Source organism: Callorhinus ursinus, unplaced genomic scaffold (assembly GCF_003265705.2).
Source record: "Callorhinus ursinus isolate GAN/ISIS: 27379988/994484 unplaced genomic scaffold, GSC_fseal_2.0 scaffold14, whole genome shotgun sequence".
Taxonomy (NCBI): domain Eukaryota; kingdom Metazoa; phylum Chordata; class Mammalia; order Carnivora; family Otariidae; genus Callorhinus; species Callorhinus ursinus.
The window spans coordinates 6,631,494-6,641,752 of record NW_027397076.1 but is presented as its reverse complement, the minus strand read 5'-3'; positions in this window follow the sequence as shown (position 1 = coordinate 6,641,752).

The window sequence follows — 10,259 nt, the reverse complement described above, 5'->3', positions numbered from 1 at the left end:
CTCTCTCTCTCTAAAAAATAAATAAATAAATAAATAAATAAATAAAAATAATAGAATTAGCAGATGATACAATTCCACTTGGGGGTATATACCCAAAAGAATTGGAAGCAGGGACTTGTACAGATACTTGCACACCCATGTTCCTGGCAGTATTATTCACAATCGCCAAAAGGTGGAAACAGCCCAGATGTTCTTTGAAGGATTGAGTGGGTAAACAAAGTGTGGCAGATCCATACAGTGGAATCTTATTTAGCCTTAAAAAGGAAGGAAATTCTGGCAAATGCTTCAACATGAATGAACCTTGAAGACATTCTGCTAAGTGAAGTGAGGCAGACACAAAAGGACAGATAGTGTGTGATCCACTTATAGGCGGTACCCGAAGTAGTCAGATTCATAGAGACACGAAGTACAGTGGTGGCTGCCAGGGGTTGTGGGTGGGGTGGGGAAGAGTAGCTATTGTTTAAGTATAGGAGTTTCAGTTTGGGAAAATGGGTATTCAGCTTGGGAAGATGAGTAAGGATGCACATTCTGTGTCACATATCTGTGTCATCCTGCACAATAATGTGAATGTACTTAATGCCATGAACTGTACTCTTAGAAATGGCTAACGTGGTAAATTTTCTGTTATGTATATTTTACCACCATACAAAAAAAAAAAAAAAGGAAAGGAATTGCCCTTTAACTTACGTATCCTTGAATTGTATTTTTTTAGGTTAGTAGTCCTCAACCAAAGAGAAAGAAAAGCAAAAGTAAATGAAAACAGAAAAGAAAATTTCTGCTTCAGATATCCAAGAAGACTTAGTGAAGCTAGAATGATAAAAAGTCAAAGCAAAATGGAGCCAAGTTGAAGAACCCACTGACCCTGAGAGTTACGTGGCTTGTCCAAGGTTACACAGCCCATTAACTGGAGGTGTGATGGTTTCACGATTTTCACATCTTGGAGTAAGACATTGGGAAAGATCAATTCCAAATGCTTCTTTGAGTGTTGCCTGAGAGTTTGTGACAGCACCACATCTCCCTCCATGTCTAATGAAGGCATTCACTCCCCCGCAGAGTGCCACAGGGCAAGAAGTTCAGGGGAATGGTGTAGACCGCTCAAGCCACTGAAGGCTCCATCTCTCAGGAAGCAAAGGGGGCTGGGGCTCCAGTAGGGAACATGGGGAGTGGGAATGTTAGAGGAAGAACACAGGTGGATTTTGGGCATAAGTCATTGGTTTAAATTATTTAGGATAGACAACACGGTGTGTGTGTGTGTGATCACGTATTAATTTTGACCTTTATCATGGAGGCTGGTTAAAATTTATGTCCCTTCCATCTGGAATACAAACACTAGGAAAAGCTGGTTAACATTTGAAAGCTTCCAAACGAAGAAGAAGAAGAAGAAGAAGAAGAAGAAGAAGAAGAAGAAGAAGAGGAGGAGGAAGAGGAGGAGGAAAGCAAGCTTCCAAACAGAAGCCTACAGGCCAAAAGTAACCACCATGTCAGTACCTAAACATCCGATCAACACCAGGATGTGAATTAATTAGTATGACATAGGTAAGGATAGTTTTTCAGTATTGACATTAATCATGATCATCATCAATTTTTCCTTATCTTTTGGAATGTTCCCTCCAGCATATAAAAATGCTGTTGTTTCTTTCATCTTTTAAAAATCTTTCTTGACTCATTTGCTCCCCCCCACCCTCTCCACTTAGGCCTTATTTCTTTGCTGTTCATTTGCTGCAGAACTCAGTGAAAGACAGATCTACTCTGTCTCCACTTGCTCTCCTCCCATTCTTTCTCAAACCTACCCTATTCAGGGGTTTGTCCCTACCTCTCCACTGAAATTACTCTTGTCAAGTTCACCAAAAGCCACCATGTGGCTGCGTCCAAAGGCACCATCCCATCACTATACATCACCTGCCACCACCACTATACATCACGTGCCACCATCACTCAACAAAGGTGAGCATTCCTCCTCCTTGACTCAGTTCTCCTGTACCTGTTACTGTAAGAGCTCAGGCTCAGTCTGCTCTCTGCACTCTCCCCTTTGGGGATACTCCCTGTCCCAAGGCTTTCAATACGACCTGTAGTGCTAATGATTCTCAACTGTGGATATTCTGCCCAGGCCTCTCCTAGAACACCAGACTCATTTATTCAACTATCCCTTGACAACCCCACTTGGATATCTAAGAGACATTTCAAACTTATATCGAAGATTGAAGTCCTAAATATAACCCCATGAAACCCTGCTTTACTTCCACCCTCCCATCTCAATGGTTGGCAACTTCATTCTTTGAATTATTCAGGCCAAAAACACAGGAGTCGGGAGGGGCGGAGCAAGATGGCGGAGGAGTAGGAGACCTGGATTTCATCTGGTCTCAGGAATTCAGCTGAATAGGGATCAAACCATTCTGAACACCTACGAACTCAACAGGAGATCGAAGAAAAGAATAGTAACAACACTCTGAACAGAAAAGCGACCACTTTCTGGAAGGACGTGCGGAGAAGTGAATCCGAGGCGATATTCGGGAGGATAGACAGCGGGGGAGGGGGCCTCCGTCGGCCGCTCCTGGCAAGTGATAGAGCCGCGGAGCACAAAATCGGACCTTTTAGAAGCCGGCTCCGCTGAGGGACGTCGCTCCAGTGGCTAAGCGGGGGGTGGAACCCTCACGGGACAGTGTGGTCTCAGGACCCTCGGGGTCACAGAAAGACCGGGGATGTCTGAGTGCGGTAGAGCTCCCAGGTATCGGAGCGGGGAAGCCGGCAGCAGAGACGGAGCAGAGGCGCAGGTCTCAGCTCGGGGTGGCCATAAACTGTGATCCGCGGCCCAGTCGGGCCACTGCTCCTCCAGCAGGGACCCAGCAGGCGGCAGATCCGGGGAGACTCCCCTTCCTTCCCCGGGAGGAGCGGCGCGGGAGCGCACCGCAGGGATCTGCTGGGTTTGGAGACTCCACACGGAGTCGGGTGCCAGAGATAGAAACGCTCGGTCCCAGGCCGGGTGAGCACGGAGTGCGGCCGGAGACCGGGGAGACGGGAGTGACTGCTTTTCTCTGGGGACACACTGAGGAGTGGGGCCCTGAGTTCTCAGCTCCTCTGGGGTGGAGATTGGGAGACCGCCATTTTCACTGTCATCCTCCAAAGCGGTACCGAGAGCTTGCAGGGAACAAAAGCTCCCGAGAGCAAACCCAAGCAGATTACTTAGCCTGGACCGACAAGGGCGGGGCAATTCCGCCTCCAGCAAGGATATTTGGGAACCATGGCAACAGGCCCCTCCCCCAGAAGATCAGCAGGAACAGCCAGCCAAGACCAAGTTTACCGATCAATGGGAACAGCAGAACTCCAGCACTAGGGGAATACTGCACATAGAATTCATGGCTTTTTTACCATGATTCTTTAGTCTTTCAAAATTTATTTTAACTGTTTTTTTTGGAATTTTTCTTTTTCCCTTTTTCAACCAACATCTTATCAATTCCTTTTTTAAAAAAACATTTTTATTTTTCATTTTTAGAGTCATATTCTATCCCTTCATAGTAGTTACCCTTATTTTGGGCATATATATATATATATATATATATATATAAGTTGTTCTCTCTTTAAAATTTTGAGATACAGTTTCTTCTAATGGATCACAATATACCCTAAATCTCTAGTGTATGGCTTTCTTCTAGCCTCCTGCCTGATCACATTCTCTCCCCTTTTTTCTTTCTTTCTTTTTTTTTTTTAAATCCTCTTCTTTCTTTTTTCAAACAACTTCTTCTCAATTCCTTTTATAAAATTTTTTATAATTTTCATCTTTACAGTCATATTCCATCCCTTCATTGTATCAGTCCTTATTTTGCACATATATAAGTCTTTCTTTCTTTAAAATTTTGGGAGGCACTTTCTTCTAACAGACCAAAATACACCCAAAATCTAGTGTGTGGCACTGATCTATGCACCAGCCTGATCATATTTGATTATATTCTGTTTTTCTTGTTTTGTTCTGTTTTTGTTTGTTTTTATCTTTTTCTTTTTTTTCTCTTTCTTTTTTCTTTCTTTTCCTTTGTTTTCCCCTGGTTTCAGGTCTTTTCTGATTTGTTTAGAGTATATTTTCTGAGGACATTGTTACCCTGTTAGCATTTTGTTCTCTCATTCATCTATTCTCCTCTGGACAAAATGCCAAGATGAAAAAAATCACCTCAGCAAAAAGAACAAGAGGTAGTACCGTCAGCCAGGGACCTACTCAATACGGACATTAGTAAGATGTCAGACCTAGAGTTCAGAATCATGATTTTAAAGATACTAGCTGGGCTTGAAAAAAGCGTGGAAGTTATTAAAGAAACGCTTTCTGGAGAAATAAAAGAACTAAAATCTAACCAAGTCAAAATCAAAAAGGCTATTAATGAGGTGCAATCAAAAATGGGGGCACTAACTGCTAGGATAAATGAGGTAGAAGAGAGAATCAGCGATATAGAAGACCAAATGATGGAAAATAAAGAGGCTGAGAAAAAGAGAGAGAAACAACTACATGATCACGAGGGCAGAATTCGAGAGATAAGTGATACGATAAGATGAAACAACATTAGAATAATTGGGATCCCAGAAGAAGAAGAAAGAGAGAGAGGGGCAGAAGGTATATTGGAGCAAATAATAGCAGAGAACTTCCCTAATGTGAGGAAGGAAACAGGAATCAAAATCCAGGAGGCACAGAGAACACCTCTCAAAATCAATATAATAAGTCAATACCCCAACATCTAATAGTAAAACTTACGAGTCTCAGAGACAAAGAGAAAATCCTGAAAGCAGCTCAGGAGAAGAGATATGTAAACTATAATGGTAGAAACATTAGATTGGCAACAGACCTATCCACAGAGACCTGGCAGGCCAGAAAGGACTGGCATGATATCTTCAGAGCACTAAACGAGAAAAATATGCAGCCAAGAATACTATATCCAGCTAGGCCGTCATTGAAAACAGAAGGAGAGATAAAAAGCTTCCAGGACAAACAAAAACTAAAGGAATTTGCAAACACGAAAACAGCCCTCCAAGAAATATTGAAAGGGATCCTCTAAGCAAAGAGAGAGCCTAAAAGCAGCATAGACTAGAAAGGAACACAGACAATATACAGTAACAGTCACCTTACAGGCAATACAATGGCACTAAATTCATATCTTTCAATAGTTACCCTGAATGTAAATGGGCTAAATGCCCCAATCAAAAGACACAGGCTATCAGATTGGATTAAAAAACAAGACCCATCGATATGCTGTCTGCAAGAGACTCATTTTAGACCCAAAGACACCCCCAGACTGAAAGTGAGGGGGTGGAAAACCATTTACCATGGTAATGGACACCAAAAGAAAGCTGGGGTGGCAATCCTTATATCAGACAAATTAGATTTTAAACCAAAGACTGTAATAAGAGATGAGGAAGGACACTATATCCTACTTAAAGGGTCTATCCAACAAGAAGATCTAACAATTGTAAATATCTATGCCCCTAACATGGGAGCAGCCAATTATATAAGGCAATTAATAACAAAAGTGAAGAAACACATTGACAACAATACAATAATAGTGGGGGACTTTAACAGCCCCCTCACTGAAATGGACAGATCATCTAAGCAAAAGATCAACAAGAAAATAAAGACCTTAAATGACATAGTGGACCAACTGGACTTCACAGACATATTCAGAACATTCCATCCCAAAGCAACGGAATACATATTCTTCTCTAGTGCCCATGGAACATTCTCCAGAATTGATCACATCCTAGGTCACAAATCAGGTCCCAACCAGTACCAAAAGATTAGGATTATTCCCTGCATATTTTCAGACCACAATGCTTTGAAACTAGAACTCAATCACAAGAGGAAGGTTGGAAAGAACTCAAATACATGGAGGCTGAAGAGCATCCTACTAAAGAATGAATGGGTCAACCAGGAAATTAAAGAAGAATTAAAAAATTCATGGAAACCAATGAAAATGAAAACACAACTGTTCAAAATCTTTGGGATACAGCAAAGGCAGTCCTGAGAGGAAAGTATATAGCAATATAAGCCTTTCTCAAGAAACAAGAAAGGCCTCAAATACACAACCTAACTCTACACCTAAAGGAGCTAGAGAAAAAACAGCAAATAAAGCCTAAACCCAGCAGGAGAAGAGAAATCATAAAGATCAGAGCAGAAATCAATGAACTAGAAACCAAAAGAACAGTAGAACAGATCAACGAAACTAGGAGCTGGTTCTTTGAAAGAATTAACAAGATTGATAAACCCCTGGACAGACTTATCGAAAAGAAAAGAGAAATGACCCAAATCAACAAAATCATGAATGAAAGAGGAGAGATCACAACCAACACCAAAGAAATACAAACAATTATAAGAACATATTATGAGCAACTCTATGCCAACAAATTAGATAACCTGGAAGAAATGGATGCATTCCTAGAGATGTATCAACTACCAAAACTGAACCAGGAAGAAATAGAAAACCTGAACAGACCTATAACCACTAAGGAAATTGAAGCAGTCATCAAAAATCTCCCAACAAACCCAAGCCCAGGGCCAGATGGCTTCCTAAGGGAATTCTACCAAACATTTAAAGAAGAATTAATACCTATTCTCCTGAAACTGTTCCAAAAAATAGAAATGGAAGGAAAACTTCTAAATTCGTTTTATGAGGCCACCATTAATTACCTTGATTCTCAAACCAGACAAAGACCCCATCAAAAAGGAGAATTACAGACCAATATCCTTGATGAACATGGATGCAAAAATTCTCACCAAAATCTAGCCAATAGGATCCAACAGTACATTAAAAGGATTATTCACCATGACCAAGTGGGATTTATCCCCGGGCTGCAAGGTTGGTTCAACATCCGCAAATCAATCAACATGATACAATACATTAACAAAAGAAAGAACAAGAATCATATGATCCTCTCAATAGATGCAGAAAAAGCATTTGACAAAGTACAGCATCCTTTCTTGATCAAAACTCTTCAGAGTATAGGGATAGAGGGTACATACCTCAATATCATAAAAGCCATCTATGAAAAACCCACAGCAAATATCATTCTCAATGGGGAAAAACTGAGAGCTTTCCCCCTAAGGTCAGGAATGCGGCAGGGATGTCCACTATCACCACTGCTATTCAACATAGTATTAGAAGTCCTAGCCACAGCAATCAGACAACAAAAAGAAATCAAAGACATCTAAGTCGGCAAGGAGGAAGTCAAACTCTCACTCTTTGCAGATAATATGATAATTTATGTGGAAAACCCAAAAGACTCCACCCCAAAACTGCTAGAACTCATACAGGAATTCAGTAAAGTGGCAGGATATAAAATCAATGCACAGAAATCAGTGGCATTCCTATACACCAACAACAAGACAGAGAGAACTTAAGGAGTCGATCCCATTTGCAATTGTACCCAAAACCATAAGATACCTAGGAATAAATCTAACCAAAGAGGCAAAGGATCTGTACTCAGAAAACTATAAAGTACTCATGAAAGAAGTTGAGGAAGACACAAAGAAATGGAAAAACATTCCATGCTCATGGATTGGAAGAACAAATATGGTGAAGATGTCAATGCTACCTAGAGCAATCTACACATTCAGTGCAATCCCCATCAAAATACCATCCACTTTTTTCAAAGAAATGGAACAAATAATCCTAAAATTTGCATGGAACCAGAAAAGACCCCGAATAGCCAGAGGAATCTTGAAAAAAAAAAAAAGCAAAGCTGGCAGCATCACAATTCCGGACTTCCAGCTCTATTACAAAGCTGTCATCATCAAGATAGTATGGTACTGGCACAAAAACAGACACATAGATCAATGGAACAGAATAGAGAGCCCAGAAATGGACCCTCAACTCTATGGTCAACTAATCTTTGACAAAGCAGCAAAGAATGTCCAATGGAAAAAAGACAGTCTCTTCAACAAATGGTGTTGGGAAAATTGGACAACCACATGCAGAAGAATGAAACTGGACCATTTCCTTACACCACACACAAAAATAGACTCCAAATGGTTGAAAGACCTAAACGTGAGACAGGAGTCCATCAAAATCCTAAAGGAGAACACAGGCAGCAACCTCTTCAACCTCAGCCGCAGCAACTTCTTCCTAGAAACATTGCCAAAGGCAAGGGAAGCAAGGGCAAAAATGAACTATTGGGACCTCATCAAGATAAAAAGCTTTTGCACAGCAAAAGAAACAGTCCACAAAACCAAAAGACAACCAACAGAATGGGAGAAGATATTTGCAAATGACATATCAGATAAAGGGCTAGTATCCAAAATCTATAAAGAACTTATCAAACTCAACACCCCAAAAACAAATAATCCAATCAAGAAATGGGCAGAAGACATGAACAGACATTTTTCTAAAGAAGACATCCAGATGGCCAACAGACACATGAAAAAGCACTCAACATCGCTCGGCATCAGGGAAATCCAAATCAAAACCTCAATGAGATACCACCTCACACCAGTCAGAATGGCTAAAATTAACAAGTCAGGAAATGAGAGATGTTGGTAGGGATGCGGAGAAAGGGGAACCCTCCTACACTGTTGGTGGGAATGCAAGCTGGTGCAGCCACTCTGGAAAACAGTATGGAGGTTCCTCAAAAAGTTGAAAATAGAGCTACCATACGATCCAGCAATTGCACTACTGGGTATTTACCCAAAGATACAAATGTAGGGATCCGAAGGGGTACGTGCACCCCCAATGTTTATAGCAGCAATGTCCGCAAGAGCCAAACTGTGGAAAGAGCCAAGATGTCCATCGACAGATGAATGGATAAAGAAGAAGTGGTATATATATACAATGGAATATTATGCAGCCATCAAAAGGAATGAGATCTTGCCATTTGCAATGACATCGATGGAACTGGAGGGTGTTATGCTGAGTGAAGTAAGTCAATCAGAGAAAGACATGTATCATATGACCTCACTGATATGAGGAATTCTTAATCTCAGGAAACAAACTGAGGGTTGCTGGAGTGGGGGTGGGGTGGGAGGGATGGGGTGGCTGGGTGATAGACATTGGGGAGGGTATGTGCTATGGTGAGCACTGTGAATTGTGTAAGACTGTTGAATCACAGATCTGTACCTCTGAAACAAATAATGCAATATATGTTAAGAAAAAAAAGAAGATAGCAGGAGGGGAAGAATGAAGGGGTGGAATCGGAGGGGGAGAGGAACCATGAGAGATATTGGACTCTGAAAAACAAACTGAGGGTTCTAGAGGGGAGGGGGGTGGGGGATGGGTTAGCCTGGTGATGGGTATTAAAGAGGGCACGTTCTGCGTGGAGCACTGGATGTTATGCACAAACAATGACTCATGGAACACTACATCAAAAACTAATGATGTAGGGGCGCCCGGGTGGCTCAGTCGGTTAAGCGTCTGCCTTCGGCTCAGGTCGTGATCCCAGGGTCCTGGGATCGAGCCCCACATGGGGGGGGTCCCTGCTCAGCGGGGAGCCTGCTTCTCCCTCTCCCTCTACTGTTCTGCCTGCTTGTGCTCTCTTACTCTGTCAAATAAATAAATAAAATACTTTAAAAAAATTAAAAAAAAAAACTAATGATGTAATGTACGGTGATTAACATAACAATAAAAAAATTTAAAGGATAAAGAAAAAAAAGAAAACACACACACAAAAAAAACCAAAAAAACACAGGAGTCATCCTTGACTCCTCTCTTCCTGACTCACCCCCATCCCGACTATCAGCAATTTTTTGGCCCTCATTGTGAAATGTTCCAAGAAGCTGACTCCTTCCTGCCACTTCCACGGTTCCCACTGTGGCTCAGGCCACCATCATGGCTCACCTGGCTTGTCCTACAGCCTGCTGGGAGGTCTCCCTTGCTCCTCCCAGGCCTATTCTCCACACAGCAGCTGGGATGGTGGCTTCCTAAGGAAGACAGATTATGTCTTTCCTCTACTCAACCCTTCCGATATCACCCAGAATCCTCACTGAGGACCTTTACCTTCCGGCTCCCATTTCCACCTCCACCTGAGGGCCTCTGCATCTCTGTTTCCTCCGTGTGGAGTGCTCCTCTTGGAGCACTTAGCAAACTGCCCCATCTCCAGGAAGTCCTTCTCACATTTCACCTTTACAAGGAAGCTTACTTTCTGTAATATTTCACCACCCTATTTAATTTTCCTAGCTCTCCAGAATGCCTTCCATCTGCCCTACTGCCAAGGTCTTGAAATTTTTGTTTTTTTAATTTAATTCAATTAGCCAACACATAGTACATCATTAGTTTCAGACATAGTGTTCAACAATTCAT